Below are 15,996 nucleotides of genomic sequence, written 5' to 3'. Positions count from 1 at the left end.
AACAGTTCATCCTCATTAAGTAAGAGTAATGGTAGAAACGAAGTAAAACAACCAGTTTATATAAGAGCTCTTATCAGTGAGAAAAGAAGAATAAGGTGTATTTGGCAAAACACTCGTTACCCTTCATTCAAACAACTCTATAACAAACTAGCTAATAATCTAAAAAACCAATTTCAAAAATTCAAATCAGCTCAATATCAAAATTACATTCAATCACTCAACATTAAGGATAAATCATTATGGAGAGCTACAAAACGACTGACTCAAACTAAAGAAATTACCCCACCTCTTCAAAAAGATAACGGTACTCTTGCTATATCAGACGAAGAGAAAGCTACAACCTTTGCTAAACATGACGACATCGTGCTCGATTCAAAACATATTAATACTGTTAATGACTTTCTATCATGTCCTTTACCTATGTCTCTTCCTGTCAAGCCATTCAGTCCTGGAGAAATTGAAGCAACTATTAAAAAACTACCAAAAGGAAAAAAGTTCCTGGGTATGATCTCATCACAAATAAAGTGCTAACAAACTTATCAAGAAAAGGTTTTCTCCTTCTTACATACATATATAATAGTATGATGCGACTTTCTTAGTTCCCATCAATTTGGAATATAGCTGTAATAGTTCTTATACCTAAACCAGGAAAACCAAAAAATATGACAACGTCATATAGACCGATCAGCTTATTACCTACACTAAGCAAACTGTTTGAAAAACTTCTGCTGAAAAGGGTTAGGCCAATATTGCAAGAGAACCACATTTTACCAAACACCTAGTTTGGATTTCGTGAAAGACACCCAGGCCTTCGACAGAGTGTGGCATGACGGACTGATTTTCAAATTAAAACACATATTTGCAACACCTTTATATTTANATTAGGCCAATATTGCAAGAGAACCACATTTTACCAAACACCTAGTTTGGTTTCGTGAAGACACCCAGGCCTTCGACAGAGTGTGGCATGACGGACTGATTTTCAAATTAAAACACATATTTGCAACACCTTTATATTTAATAATTAAGTCCTACTTTTGTGAAAAGAAGTTCACAGTAAGACAAGGTTGTGCAAATTTTCCTTTTTACAAAATTCAAGCAGGTGTCCCCAAGGAAGCGACCTGTCTCCCGATCTTTACAATATATTTACTGCAAACATACTACTGATACTCTTCTCGCTACGTTTGCCGACGATACGGCTTTACTTCTACTCATAGTAATATTTCACAAGCAGCCCACCACTTTCAAACGCATGTAAACATTATGGAATCATGGTTCAAGAACTGGAAAATAAAAATTAATAAAAATAAATCAAGTCATGTAACATTCGCCCTCCGTTCTGAAAAATGTTCAGCTATAACATTTAACAACATATTAATTAATAACCAAAACGAAACCAAATACCTAGGAATAATATTGGACAAACGACTAACTTGGGGACCTCACCAAAAAGACAAAAGGAAAAAAGCCAACAGTAGACTCCATCTCTTTCGTCAACTATTCAAATCCTAACTACCGCTTAAAACAAAAATACTCATATATCAGTCATTAATCAGACCAGTCTGGTCTTATGGCATCCAGATATGGGGACCAGCCAAGCCATCAAATATCCGACCAATACAAGCTTTCCAAAACATAGTATTAAGAATGATAACTGGCGCGCCCTGGTATGTAACAAACAACAACTTACACAAAGAACTTAACATCAAATCAGCCAAAGAACTCACTACTTTACACTACACTAGATTCCATTCGAAACTTAACACAAACACAAACCCTTTAATAAAAAAAATACATACATTTACAATACCTGATAATCCACCACGTCGACTCAAACGAAACTGGAACCGCGACCTTTTAACTTAACAAAATAACGCCAACAATATAATCTTAACAAAAGTATAACTTAAATCACAATCTTAACACAATCTATAAAATAATAACTTAAATAAGAAAATACCTATTGCGTTTTTCGTACGGTTATGTGCAATTTGCGTCGTGTGTAGTTTTAATAACATTATAATTTATATTTTATATTTATAGTGGTTGTTTATTTGGCTGTTAATTTAAAGTTAATTTAAATTTTAAACGAATTATATTGAATGTCAGTAAAAAAAGAAAAGTAGATTCTGAATGTCGTGTATTTCAGCATAAATGGATCAATCAATACTTTGTTATTGAAAATAAAAGAAAAATAATGTTTGTTTGTCGTGAATTAATTTCTGTATTGTAAGAATACAATATTAAAGGCAAAAAATTAAAAACCCATACCGTTCACGCTTAACTGATAACCATCTCCACTATGTACTTATAGCCAATACAAGTAATTTTAATTGAAAATATCTAAAAAGGTAATTAAAATAAAATAAAATAACATTGAATATTAAAAGATATAATGTACGAAATAGAATACAGCTTTAGTATACAGACTTAGAATTAAAGTTAGAATTAACCAGCTTAGATTTAGAATATTATGTGTAACGTCACTTTCACATATCGAACCACGACTGACTCTCTGGGGTTTATAGTAGGAGTCCTTTGCCTATGGTTGCCCTAAATCCCTTGGTCAGCACATTTCTGTGTTCGACGACAGTCGGACGACCATATACTCTATACTTTATAATATTTTACAGTAATATTGAGGGGTTCTTAACATCCCCCCCCACTAAATGATCAATGGAGATCTAATGATTCCCAATGACTCAAGGGAAATCGGATAAATAAAGTTATATAATTTCAAAGGGATTTAGAATGTTTCTATTATTGGCGAATTATATAATCTAAAATAGAGAGTCAGAGTTGTGCATTAGTAATTTCAGTGGTATATACTTGAATCACCTTTTTCTTATACTTAAAGAATACAGCGACAATTATAATTAATACAATAAAAATTGATAAACAAGTATATATAATTGCAATATGATAATGATTTAGTATAAAGTTATGATTATTTGGATTTGTATATGTTTGATTAATTTACAAAGATCATTAAATAAATCGATATTTGTTATTTGTTGCGGGGTTACCTTAATAACATATTCTGTGTAAGTGTTAAATAAGTTAAACTTAGGAATCAGAGGGACTATATTATTAGAATGGTTGTATAGTACAGTTGAAATGGGCGTTAGAATTGAAGAGGTGGTATGAACAGTACAAGTGGGAGATATTGTTAAATGACCAATATTTTTTATATAAACAGAAAAAGTGCGTTGAGGAGATTTACAATTCAGAGTAACTAGTTCGTCTTGCGTTCAATAAATCCAGGAATTGGTATTCGATAAACGATTCCATATACTGTTATTAAATGATACATAAATGAGTTTGCATTAATGGGGCAAACCTTGTGGGTTTTTTAAAAATAAAATTTCACATAATTTAGAAGAAGATTTATAATAAACAGGATGATTACATTTACATAATGTATATGAGTTAAGTGGTATACATGTTTCTATTTGCGATTGACTAAAAGTTAAATAAAATTTGCTATCATCGCTAATTGCTATATAATCGCTGTCTGGTTTTACTAGAACAAAATTATTGTTTTAGAAATAGAATGGTAAGAGTATCGTGTGATAGAAATTATATTCATCGATTTTGATTATTGGACATTGCAATATAAAAATGAGAAAGTTGTCTCTATAGATTATGGATGTCAAAGATATTGAAAAGAACTCGGGAATATTTTGTATATCAATATCTATAGGAAGTTGATTGCCAGCGGGAAGTTCTAGCTGTATTTCCCGTAGCTAAGAAAGTAACTTGTTAGGAGGCAAAACTGTGGTGTCAATTTTGCCATGGATAGCAGAATTGATAATGGAAACAATATTTTGCGTTTCGTACGCATATTGATTTAGAAGGATTTGGAATAACGTTGATTGTTCTAACAAAGCTGTTTTCGTGATTAGATTGTTGATAATTTGAGAGTTCTTTATGACTTCGCTATTAAGATATTAAATATTCTTTTCGATTTCGACTTGAGCTTCATTAATGTGCTTGGTCATGTTATTAATATCAGAGATTGTCGTTTGGAATAACCGCATTTTTTCGTTTACTATACTGGTGGCGCTCAATTTGGACTTTGCAAAATCTATTATTTTACCAAAGATAAATTCAGAGTTTAACATGTGACTTGAATCAAAAATTGTTTTTGCTACCGTCCTTACTGAGCTGATGACGTTACGACGGATCCGGTAGTTTACTTTATGGACGTCCTGTCCTAGTGAGATATTTATAGCGTTTCGGTTTGATTCGATTTCGAAGAGATATGGAAGTGTAGTTCTATCAAAATTATGACAAGCTTCTATAACTTCTAACACACTTACTTTGACTTTAAGTTGTGTACATAAATTACGTGTTGTACTATATAATTGCAAGAGAATGTTGTATTTGGACGCATACTGTGATGTGTCCAAGAATGTCACTATTGCCCAGTCACTGCTGTGTAGTTTGACATTAGATTTCTTTTCGTAATACATTCCGATGTGAAGATATATTATGTTCATGTGTGCTAGATTGTCCGGTGGGTAAATTAGAATTTCCGCATTTTTTAGTACATACATAGTGTATGTACTAAAAAATATTTATTTTGATTTAAGAGAATTGTTTTTTCAATAAGTTTTTATGAGCTAGCTGTGGTTTCCCCTTTTGCTTAATCATTGACTTGGTTAGAGTGGATTTCAAGAACCTCGAATGGACCTATCCAGTTTGGTGTAAGTTTGTTGTGAGCTGCTTTATTTTGTATATAAACCATGTCTCCTTCCATTATTTCTGAAGATTGTACATTTTTATCATACTGCAATTTTTATGTATTCTTGTTAGCGATTAATCGATTGCGTGCGACTTCATTTGTTTCTTGGAGTCTCCATTTGAGTTCGAATTGATAATCGGAGAAGTTGTATTGAAGTTTTGGAGGTTTTGAGAATGTGGTAGGAATTTGTAACTGTCTACCATAGACTAACTTATATGGCTGATAACCTGTGGACGAGTAAATAATATGAAGATTTTTCTAGTTGATTTAGAATGTCAGCGATATTAGGAATAGGATATGTGTCGCCAACAGAGACTTGATTTAATTTTCTAAAATGAAAGCAGACACGATATTTTACAACACTATTATTGTCCGGTTTCTTCGTTATAACTAATAGTAGTGTATTCCATGGACTCTTGCTGGGAGCTATGATATTTTGTGCTTCGAGTTCTTTGATTTGTTTATTGATTTCTTGTTTGTGACGGAAAAGCAAACGGTATGGACGTTCATTGATGAGCTGTACGATTGCGGGCGTATTTATTTCGTGATAAACAGCATCTGTGCATGTCAGCTTGTCTTCATCTAAATGAAAAATGTCGAAGTACTCGCGGCATATAGTGTCAACCGAAACTTTTCCCTCAGGATTTAAATGGTCAGTTTGAATAGATTCTTTGAGTAACCTCAATCGTTGGCTGCTCGCCGAAAGACTGTTATCAGAAATAGAATTTGAAATATAACATGACTCTTGTTCGGTCCATATGTCGAAAGAAAGTTGAGACAGAGCGAGATTCGGCGGAAGTAGAATTGAACGTTCGAATGTGTTGATAACAGGTACTAGGATTTCGTGGTTTTTAACTATTGTCATTACATTACCACATAATGAGTTTTCATATAGACTTTGAGAATGAATGAATAACGCTGTGGCCTCAGCGATATCACATGCAGAAATAGAAATGAGTGATTCAGAGCGTGGAGATATTTCACATATTTTATTCATGTGCATAATTATCTCACTATTTCGGAAATCGACTGAAAATTGATTTAATTGCAAAAATGTCTAAAATATGCCTTCACATTTTATAGGAAAATTAGGATGGACGCATTGGCGTAAATAGGGGGGGTCTTGGGGGGAATTAGTCCCCCCAATATTATTCAAAGTCCCCTAGTTCAAAAGTTAGTAAAGAGTACTAAGCATTAATAACTAATACATTTTAGAAATTAATCCAATTACAACATTTTTTTTTGGAGTACAATAAATTCAATATTATGCAAGAACCCAAGACGATAAGAAAAGATTGTTACATCACTTATCGTGGATAATATGTCTTTACCAAACTTGATAAATAATAGGTGGTACACTGATACCGACGTAGAACTCGCTCGCTCATGATTACTCTGGCGGTCATCAGCTGTTATCATTTTACGCGCCAATTTTCATTGTAATGCACATTACAAATTTACAAAATCAACGAATTTAATATTTAGGTTATTTTTAGTTTATTTTAATCTTCATTCAGAATTGTTGAACGTTGTAAGCTGTATGCTCAATTTTATTTATTTTCATGTATGAACATATTATATTTAAGTCAAGTGATTTTTTTTTAAGTTTACTATTGCAAGTATAGTGTTATATATTTTTATTCAATAACCATGAGTAAATTTTTGACATTTTTAATAAAACAAAAAAAAAAAAAAAACAGGTAAAACTGGTAACAAGAGTAGTCCAGTTGAAGAAAAAAATGAATCTAACTCAATACATATTGATGTTAACTTAATACTTACTGCACGTTTTAAAGATAACAAACATGAACCTGAATTAGCTGAACCAGGTTGTAGTATAAATGTGATTGATATGAATGCATCGTTACCCAATGCCAAGGATACAAATGAGTCATACTTTAATAATGATGTAACTGATTTAGGTAATCTGATATCTGGATCTATACAGCCAGTATTAAAGGCATGAACAATGATAGTTACTAATTTATGAATTACATATAGCATATGATTGTAGAAAATGCATTAAATACCTTAAGTAGTAATAGGTACTTGCTGATTAATTATAAAATATATATGCATATGGTTAAATGGTTTAACTCCAGACACAAATATTATTTTACAGGATCAAAAAGGAAAAAAAACTTACCAAATTCATTAGAAAATTTCCACATAACATCTACTAGTTTTGAATTTACAAACACAAATTTTGGAAACTGTTCTGTTAAAGAATATTGGCTCATTAATGGATATTATAGAGTACTAGATAGTTTAATTGTAAACATGAATGACAGATTTTCTGAAGAAAGCTTAAAATTAGCAGTTGCAGTTGACAAATTTATTAAGTTAGACTTTGAAAATAGTATGGATTTTTTTGATCACTATTTGGTAAGTCTTTATCACTTAAAAATTTAAATTTTGATTTAATACCTTAATTAAATAAATTGATAATATAATAAATATAACAATTTATATTATATGTGTGTTTACAGAAACTAACAAAGTGTTGTAAAAAATCATTAGAAGCAGAGATGGTTGTAGCTAAATCTTGCCTTTAAAAAAAAAATGCAAACTTTGATTTAACAGATATGGTTGAACTCATTACTCCATCAGTATATCCTAATCTATTCAAATACCTGCAACTCGCAATAACAATACCAATAAGTTCAGCAACTTGCGAACGATCTTTTAGTGCCATGAGAAAAGTGAAAACGTGGTTGAGGACAACTATGGAACAGAATCGATTTTCAAGTCTATCAGTTTTACACATTGAAAGGGATATATCCAATAATATAAATGTAGAAGATATTGTAAATGTATTTGCCGAAAAAGAAAGACGTAAGTAGGGTAAAATAGAGAGTTCTAGAACCCCCCCGCCTCACCCCTTCACCTACCCACCTACCGTGGGTGGGCGTGGTCGGGGGAGGAGGGGCGTGTCACACAGTGGGCGTGTTCTCTCAATGGTGGGGGTAATGTCAAGGTCATATAGTGGGCGTGGTTTCTCGATGGTGGGGGTAAGGAGAANATGTTTTTACTGAAATATGTGAGAGACTTAAGTCCCCCCAAAAAATTAAGGCTATTTACGCCTATGGATGGACGACATGAAATTCAGTATTTATCATGTGATTTCTTATTTGAATACTGAGAATAACTTTATTAAGAGTAAAAATAGTTTGGTCAGTGATACCAGTTAGATTAAAACATTCGGTCTCTACTACTGGTACGTCAGGATTTAGAATATTTAGTTTAATAAGATTTAAATCGTTACCTGTATCTAAAAGATTTAGAAGATTTGGAATGGTTTGTTGGCATAGAATTTGAACATAACCAGTGTTTAACTGGGTTGCATTTAAAGATTCTAGTTGTGCTATGGCCACTTGCTACTTTCCCACCGGACTTGCGCCTTAGCCCGGACGGTTCCCGTTTTCCTGTTTTTTTCTTCTGTTCTTATTAGCGTATCTTCTTTTAATACATTGTTTTATGAGGTGTCCTTCGATTTTACAATATTTATAAATTACTATTGACGAATTGGAATTTGGTGAAGTGGGTTTGTTTACAGATGTAGAATTATTATTATAATTGATTTTAGGAAAATATCTGTTGGAGGTAGAAGGAGACATAGAATAGTTAGAATTAGAATTGAATTTCGGTCCGTCTTTTAAGTATTGTTCGGCCCCCAGATTGGATAACCTTATTCTCTCTTCTTCTCTGTCTGCTTGTACAGCTTTGTCTATGGTAGAAGGGTTTCGGGCTTTGATAAAGTCTTTTAAATTACCCAGTCCCTCTACGAATACCTGGATAACTTGATTATTTATGGTTTGTTCTATTGCTTTCGCCACTTTCGGATTTTTATCTGACGTTTCCTGCTCTATTAATTGATTTTGTAGTTTTTCTACTCTCATGGAGTAGGAAAGTACGTCCTCATTATGCATTTGTTTCGTAGCATAGAGTTCCAAATAAAGATGTCCTTTGGGGCTCTAAATTTGATTTTAAAGTCTCTTTTAGGTCATCCCATGACTCGAAGTTCTTATATTTAGTTACCTGCTTTGCTTTACCTGATAACCAAGTTTAAATTGCTTGTAGTAAGCAAAGGATGGCTATCGGTACTACGCATTCGACTGCAAATTCGCATTTTTCAAGGAAGATTTCGAGTTGTTCTACGTCTTTTCCGTCGAAGGAATGAGGTAACAGTCTAATTGCGTCTTGTAATCCTATTTGTGTATTAGAAGGTGGTGGATGTTGTAGATTAGCATTGAAATGATTAGGATGTTGTATGAAATACTGTTAAATAATATGAATTGTTATGTATGTAGATTTTTAGTTATATGATTACAATAATTAACGCGTATCCAATTAGCACGCACTCGTAAATGATATAACTATATATGTATATATATATAAATACCGTTTGTTTATATAAATGAGTCATAAAATTACGACAACCACTCGTAACAATTCGCACCGATGAGTTCAGTATTACACTGGTCAATTACGGTTACCGTGATCGGTTGTATCCGTTAGTCTTAGGAGGTAACACCGTTAAATGAGGGCACGAGTACAATGTGTTTTACCAAGTCGCAAACTTCAAAATCGTGTGACGAGCAAACGGTACACCACGAGATGCTACTAAAGCACAAACCAGTTAAGGTAAAAACCGGAAAAGCGAAAAACACCAAATTAAAGACACACCAAAATAAAAGAGATCCACCAGTCGAGATGAACGTCGAAACGCAACAGACCGCAATATCGGTAATCCATATTCGGCGGCGGCCTTATCTCAGTGTCAAGGGCGGGGTGACGACCGATGACAACCGATTGTCATATTAATAGCTGGACGGCTGATATCGAGAGAGACACGGGTGAGCGCCAGCCTAGAGCAAAAGGCGGTGCCGTGTCATAATTAATTTTTTTTTACTATTAAATTAGTAAGCTTTCTATTAATTGCTTTTTATACACTCTTTAGCAATGGTATTTTCGAATAAATTCTTTATTAGCTTCGATGTAAAACTGAGAAGGTATTCATTTTACTATGATATGTTTTTTTTTGTCTGTTTCTACTTTTTTTCAGCTCTCACTGGACCGATTTCTTTTAACGATATGTCAAAAGATCACAAATCGTATCTAGTCAAAGACATTACCCTTAAAAATTGAAAAAATTCCCTCGTTCCCTCAAATGGGGGAAATATGCAAAAAAATTACAAATTTAATAATCGCTAATTTTCGAAATTTTTTTTATTTAAAACTACCATAATTTTTTCAAAAATAAACAAATTAATATAAATATTTTTTTTATAGATGCATAATGTCTTTACCTATCATTTGCTATATTTTTTTGGTAAATCTGACACTTAACCTGCCCACAGGGGGGATTTAAAATGACAACTTTTTCAACCTAACTTATGAAAGTGTTCCGGAAATTCTGACATTTTTATATATACTTTAAATTAAAGTTAATGTNTAATTTTTTTTTACTATTAAATTAGTAAGCTTTCTATTAATTGCTTTTTAAACACTCTTTAGCAATGGTATTTTCGAATAAATTCTTTATTAGCTTCGATGTAAAACTGAGAAGGTATTCATTTTACTATGATATGTTTTTTTTTTTTTTGTCTGTTTCTACTTTTTTTCAGCTCTCACTGGACCGATTTCTTTTAACGATATGTCAAAAGATCACAAATCGTATCTAGTCAAAGACATTACCCTTAAAAATTGAAAAAATTCCCTCGTTCCCTCAAATGGGGGAAATATGCAAAAAAATTACAAATTTAATAATCGCTAATTTTCGAAATTTTTTTTATTTAAAACTACCATAATTTTTTCAAAAATAAACAAATTAATATAAATATTTTTTTTATAGATGCATAATGTCTTTACCTATCATTTGCTATATTTTTTTGGTAAATCTGACACTTAACCTGCCCACAGGGGGGATTTAAAATGACAACTTTTTCAACCTAACTTATGAAAGTGTTCCGGAAATTCTGACATTTTTATATATACTTTAAATTAAAGTTAATGTAATATACTTTAGATCGTTTTTACTGTGAAAATGGTTACCAAATGATATTTTTGTATGAAAATTTTCGATTTTATTTTCAGTACTCGGTTGTCGTTGTCTGGCTTACTGCTTAAAGTAAAGTCTTTGTTTTTTTCCTTTTAAACCTATCTACTCTCTTCCACAACATTTCAGAGTACTTGTGTCTTGCACTTCGTCTGCACCTCGTACATTGTTATACTCCTTATCTGGTACGCCCAGTATTCGTGTCTTGCACTTCGTCTTCATCTCATACTTTGGGCTCCTTTTGCATACACCTGGTATTTGTGTCATGTACTTCGTCTCTACGTCATACCTAGGTGTTACCCTTATTCTCTTCTTATAACAACAGCCTTTCGTCACCCACAGCTAACCCGGAGTGTCAGCCGAGCAGCTGCTGTACGACAACACGCACGTGAATACCTATACAGCAGGCACCACATCCTCATAATCATACACATTATATTACACTTCCCTTTTATTGTGTTACGACACAGCCCACAGGAAGGGTTTCAAAATGGTATCTTTTTTACAAAAAATTAACTTTTTCAACTTAACTTTTGAAAATGACACTTTTATATATACTTTAAATTAAAGCTTATGTAATATACTTTATTTTGAAAAAAAAATTTGACCTCTGGATTTGTCTTTATGGTAAAAATTACTAACTTATGCAAAAATATGCTATTTTTGTGAAAGTTAAAATAATTCATTAAAATTAATTCAGTTCTAGATATTTCAATTGTAGAATTTTTTTAAATACCAAAAGTTACTTAGAAATGATTACTATGATCTCTATTTAAGTGTGCTATTACGATAAAAATGAAAAGAAATAATGAGTTTTTAGTTCAAATTTCCTGACTGCATATCAATCTTAAAAATAGCATAGTTTTAATTCTCATAAATTTTTCTATTTATATTGTCAATTTCAAACTTGTGATTGAGCTAAAAGTTATGGTAATATATTCAATTTTTTTTAATATAAACTTTCACAAAACTTTATCAAAAATTTTTCATCAACTTAAAGAACAAAAAAAAATAGGTAAAAAATGAAAATTTGTGGACTGATCATTTTTAACATATTAAAAATCAAAATTAGTAATAATTTGAAAACAAATTTATTTTTCTTTTAATTATTATTTTAAATGTAATTAGTAATAATATAAAAAAACCAGCACAGGGGGGTCGCGGCACAGTGGTGATGTGGCATAGTTGGATAAAGTTTAATGATATCTGACAGTGATTAAAATCACTATCATAAAAAACGCTTCGATGCAAATCTTTAGATAGTGTTTAATTTAAAATATTGGTAGATTATTCCAAAATCTACATGATCTGCTAGTTCCTTGTTAATATCCTGAATAAGATAAAGTATGTCGAATAAAAGAGGGATTATTAAAAAATATAATGTCTCATAAAAAAATTGTATTGATCCATACACTTTTCAATAAGTTATAGCACTATAAAGTTAAAAATGTAAAAAATAAAATCGAGAATTTTCACACGAAAATAGGATTCAGTAGCCATTTTTACTGTGAAGACAAAATAAAGTCCGAAATTTTTTTTTTTAATATTAAATTATATTGCATAAGCATTAATTTAAGATATATATAAAAGTGTCAGTATTTCCGAAACATTTTCAAAAGTTAAGTTGAAAAAGTTCTACTTTCTATATGCATTTTTCAGATTTGAACCCCCTCTGTATATAAGGAAATAGTTTGATTTAAAAAATAATTTGTCGAATGAAAGATGTATATAAATACTACTTCTCATGAAAAAATTGTATTATCCATACATTTTTTAAAAAGTTAAAGTAAAAAATGTAAAATATAAAATCGAGAATTTTCACACAAAAATAGCATTTGGTAACCATTTTCACCATGAAGACAAGTCTAGAAGTCAAATGTTTTCTTTTCATAATAAAGTACATTACATTGGCTTTAATTTAAGATATATATATAAAAGTGTCAGACTTTCCGGAACACTTTCAAAAGTTAAGTTGAAAAAGTAAATTTTTTGTGAAAAAGTTGTCATTTTAAATCCCTCTCTGTGGGCAGGTTAAGTGTCAAATATACAAAAAAAATATACCAAATGATAGGTGATGACTTTAAGTATCTATAAAAAAAAATTATATTAATATGTTCATTTTTGAAAAAGTTATGGCAGTTTTTAGTAAAAAAAACCCAGCACAGTGGGGTGGCGGCACAGTGGGGTCGTGGCATAGTTGGGTTATATATATATCATATTATAGATATCATCTATACTGGATAGATGATATCTGACAGTGATTAAAATCACTATCATAAAAAACGCTTCGATGCAAATCTGTAGATAGTGTTTAATTAAAAAAAAAAAAAATTTGTTAAAATAGCATATTTTTGAATATGGTAACCATTTGCGCATAGAAGATAGGTCGTCGGGACAATTTTTTTTTTTTATTTTATAGTACACAAAATAAGCTTTAATTTGATATATGTTTAAAGGACGGAGTATTTCCGGAACATTTTCAAAAATTAAGTTGAAAAAGTTAGTTTTTATAAAAAAGTTGCTATTTTAAATCTCCCCCAATGAGCAGGTTAAGTGTTAGATTTTCAAAAAAATGATATCAAATGAAAGGGAAATATCTAAATTTTTAGTATAAAAAAAATTATTTTGATTTGTTGATTTTTCAAAAAGTTATAGAAGTTTTAAGAAAAATTATGTGAAAAAATTTCGAAAATTAGCGATTTTTAAATTAGTAATTTTTTTGGATATTTCCCCCATTTGAGGGAACGAGGGAATTTTTTTCAATTTTTAGGGGTAATGTCTCCAACTAGATACGATTTGTGATCTTTTGACGTTTCATTGAAAGAAATCGGTTCGGTGAGAGCTGATAAAAAGTATTAACAGACACAAAAAAAAAAAAATAATAAAAAAAAACACATCATAGTAAAACTAATATGTTCTCAGCTTCGCATCGAAGCTAAAATTAGAAGTGATATAAAAAGTCTAATTTATTTAGAAAAGCATATTTTTGTTTCTAATGAAAGTTCTTTGTAGTCCAGTGCATTTATTTATAGTAACAAACAGTTTTATTGAAAAATATTACATTAATCTCTTTAAATTTTTATACAAGTAAAAGTAAAGTAAAATATAACTTCTTTATTATTTTAATAATTTCTCCGTATAAATTACAATATTAAATTATTGAATATCGATTTATTAATAAATTTAGTATGAAATACTAAATTTAATAACTATAATTAATATTTATTCATATATTATATTTTAAAATCAAAGAACTACTAATCAGAATATAATTAAAGAAATAAGAGTTGATGTTGCTTTTGTAATCATCCATCAATTTCTTAGAATTAAACACTATATACGGATTTGCATCAAAGCGTTTTTTATGATAATGATTTTAATCACTTTCAGATATCATCAATACTCATCTCATCTATGCCTCGCCCACACTGTGCCTCAACTCCACTGTACTAAAGTTTTTTTTTAATTTTATTTATCGTATAAACAACTGACAAATCTTCAGGCAATCCTCATACAATTGAAAAAAACTCAACCATTTTTTACTGAATCGACTGCATTTTTTTAACTCGACTTAGTTTAGTTTAAAACTAATTATCTTAAAAGTAGAGTTAAGTAAATTTATGATTAATTATAAACTATTGTTGGCTGTTAACTTATAACTTTCTTGTGTTTGCTTAAATTGACTAGAGCGTAGGAGTATTAATTAATATGTAATAATTAGCGATAAAGGTTATATTTTTTCATCAGATAATATATTGCTATGATATTCACTTACTTCGAAATTTCATAATTTTTTAATCGATTTCATCGATTCGGTTATCTATTTATTTTTAAATATACTTAATAATGTTTTTTACTATAATGTTAAATAAATACATCTTGTTTGTTATCATCGTACTAGCCACTTTAATACTTATAAATTGTTCGTCAGTCCGAGACGAGAAGGAATAGATCCTACAAAAATGAAAATAATTAAGTGGTTATAATACAATCCGATAGGCTTCGGGACTTAACGCAAGTTATCAATACTCTATAAAATTTATTTTAGTTATCCCGAATACATCAATGATAAATAGATAAACATATTAAATTTTTTATACTAACAGTGTATATTAGTTAAACAATCACTTAGAGATCTCTTCCCTCTAAGAAAAAAAATAAAATCATTTAATTTTTGTTGGATATAATAGTTATATTTAATTCGCCAATAATATTCACATAATCCATGGATCAAAATAAAATTTTCAGTGGTAATATATAAAAAAAACTTTCTTATTTGTAAAATATTTTTTTGAAAATTCTTCCATTTATCAAAGTATTGAGAGTGCATAATCATCTTTAATTTATTTTATTTTTAGTTTTTATAATGTTTCAATAAACCTAACATTTTCAAATCTTCATTAAATTAAAGTCAATGCAATGAACTTTAAAATAAAAAAAAAATTATTTTTTTGGTTTAGTTGGTCATTTGAAATATATTTTTCTATTTAGATTTAAATTTTGACTTTTTTGGAGTGATTTAATAGACTTCCATAATTTAGAATGATAAGCATCTAAAAAAAAATGTATTTATTTATAATAAATAATTTGAACTGTTTATACTATGTTTAAGTTTTAAAACCTTCGTGCCATACTTAAATATAATTATTTGTTGTTATTTTTGGCAATTTTGTAACAATTCCAAAGTGCAATAGGAAATTTGAGTTGAGAACGTGTTTTTCTTCTATTTATTTTACGTTCAAACCAGCTCAAAGTATTCAAGAAAAATGAGATTAATTAAAAAATGGGATTAATTACATAATCCGAAGGATAGTATACTAATGCAGCCAATATTCGTGTATGCTAAGCAAATTTTCAATCTTTCTTAANGTATTTATTTTACGTTCAAACCAGCTCAAAGTATTCAAGAAAAATGAGAAAAACGTTTTCCAAGAAAAATGATGCGTCAATTAGTGCTTTGTAACAGTAAATTTATCGTTTATCATAATAAATGTGTAATAAATAGGGATTAATTACATAATCCGAAGGATAGTATACTAATGCAGCCAATATTCGTGTATGCTAAGCAAATTTTCAATCTTTCTTAATATATTTTTCTGCTAGTTTATTTAAGTTGGCGCTAAATACACCGGGAGAAGTGAAAAAATATTCTTGTACATTTAGATTTTTTTGCATTAATGGATGCTTATTC

The 15,996-nt window shown here is 30.2% G+C and overlaps 1 long non-coding RNA gene and 1 pseudogene across 1 annotated transcript; one reads left to right on the top strand and one right to left on the bottom strand.

The window, feature by feature from the left end:
- Positions 1–2,930: 2,930 nt before the first annotated feature.
- On the bottom strand, positions 2,931–4,475 carry LOC126898071 (uncharacterized; annotated as a pseudogene).
- Positions 4,476–6,447: 1,972 nt separating this feature from the next.
- LOC126897479 (uncharacterized) lies at positions 6,448–7,579 on the top strand. Its single transcript, XR_007702110.1, has 3 exons — positions 6,448–6,792; positions 6,870–7,132; positions 7,237–7,579. It is a non-coding gene; the product is annotated as an uncharacterized LOC126897479 (long non-coding RNA).
- The last annotated feature ends 8,417 nt before the right edge of the window (positions 7,580–15,996 follow it).

The sequence above is a fragment of the Daktulosphaira vitifoliae genome, unplaced genomic scaffold (genome assembly GCF_025091365.1).
Source record: "Daktulosphaira vitifoliae isolate Bord-2020 unplaced genomic scaffold, ASM2509136v1 Scaffold_2, whole genome shotgun sequence".
Lineage (NCBI taxonomy): Eukaryota > Metazoa > Arthropoda > Insecta > Hemiptera > Phylloxeridae > Daktulosphaira > Daktulosphaira vitifoliae.
The sequence above is the reverse complement of the archived record's forward strand: the minus strand, read 5'-3'. Positions and strand labels throughout refer to the sequence as shown.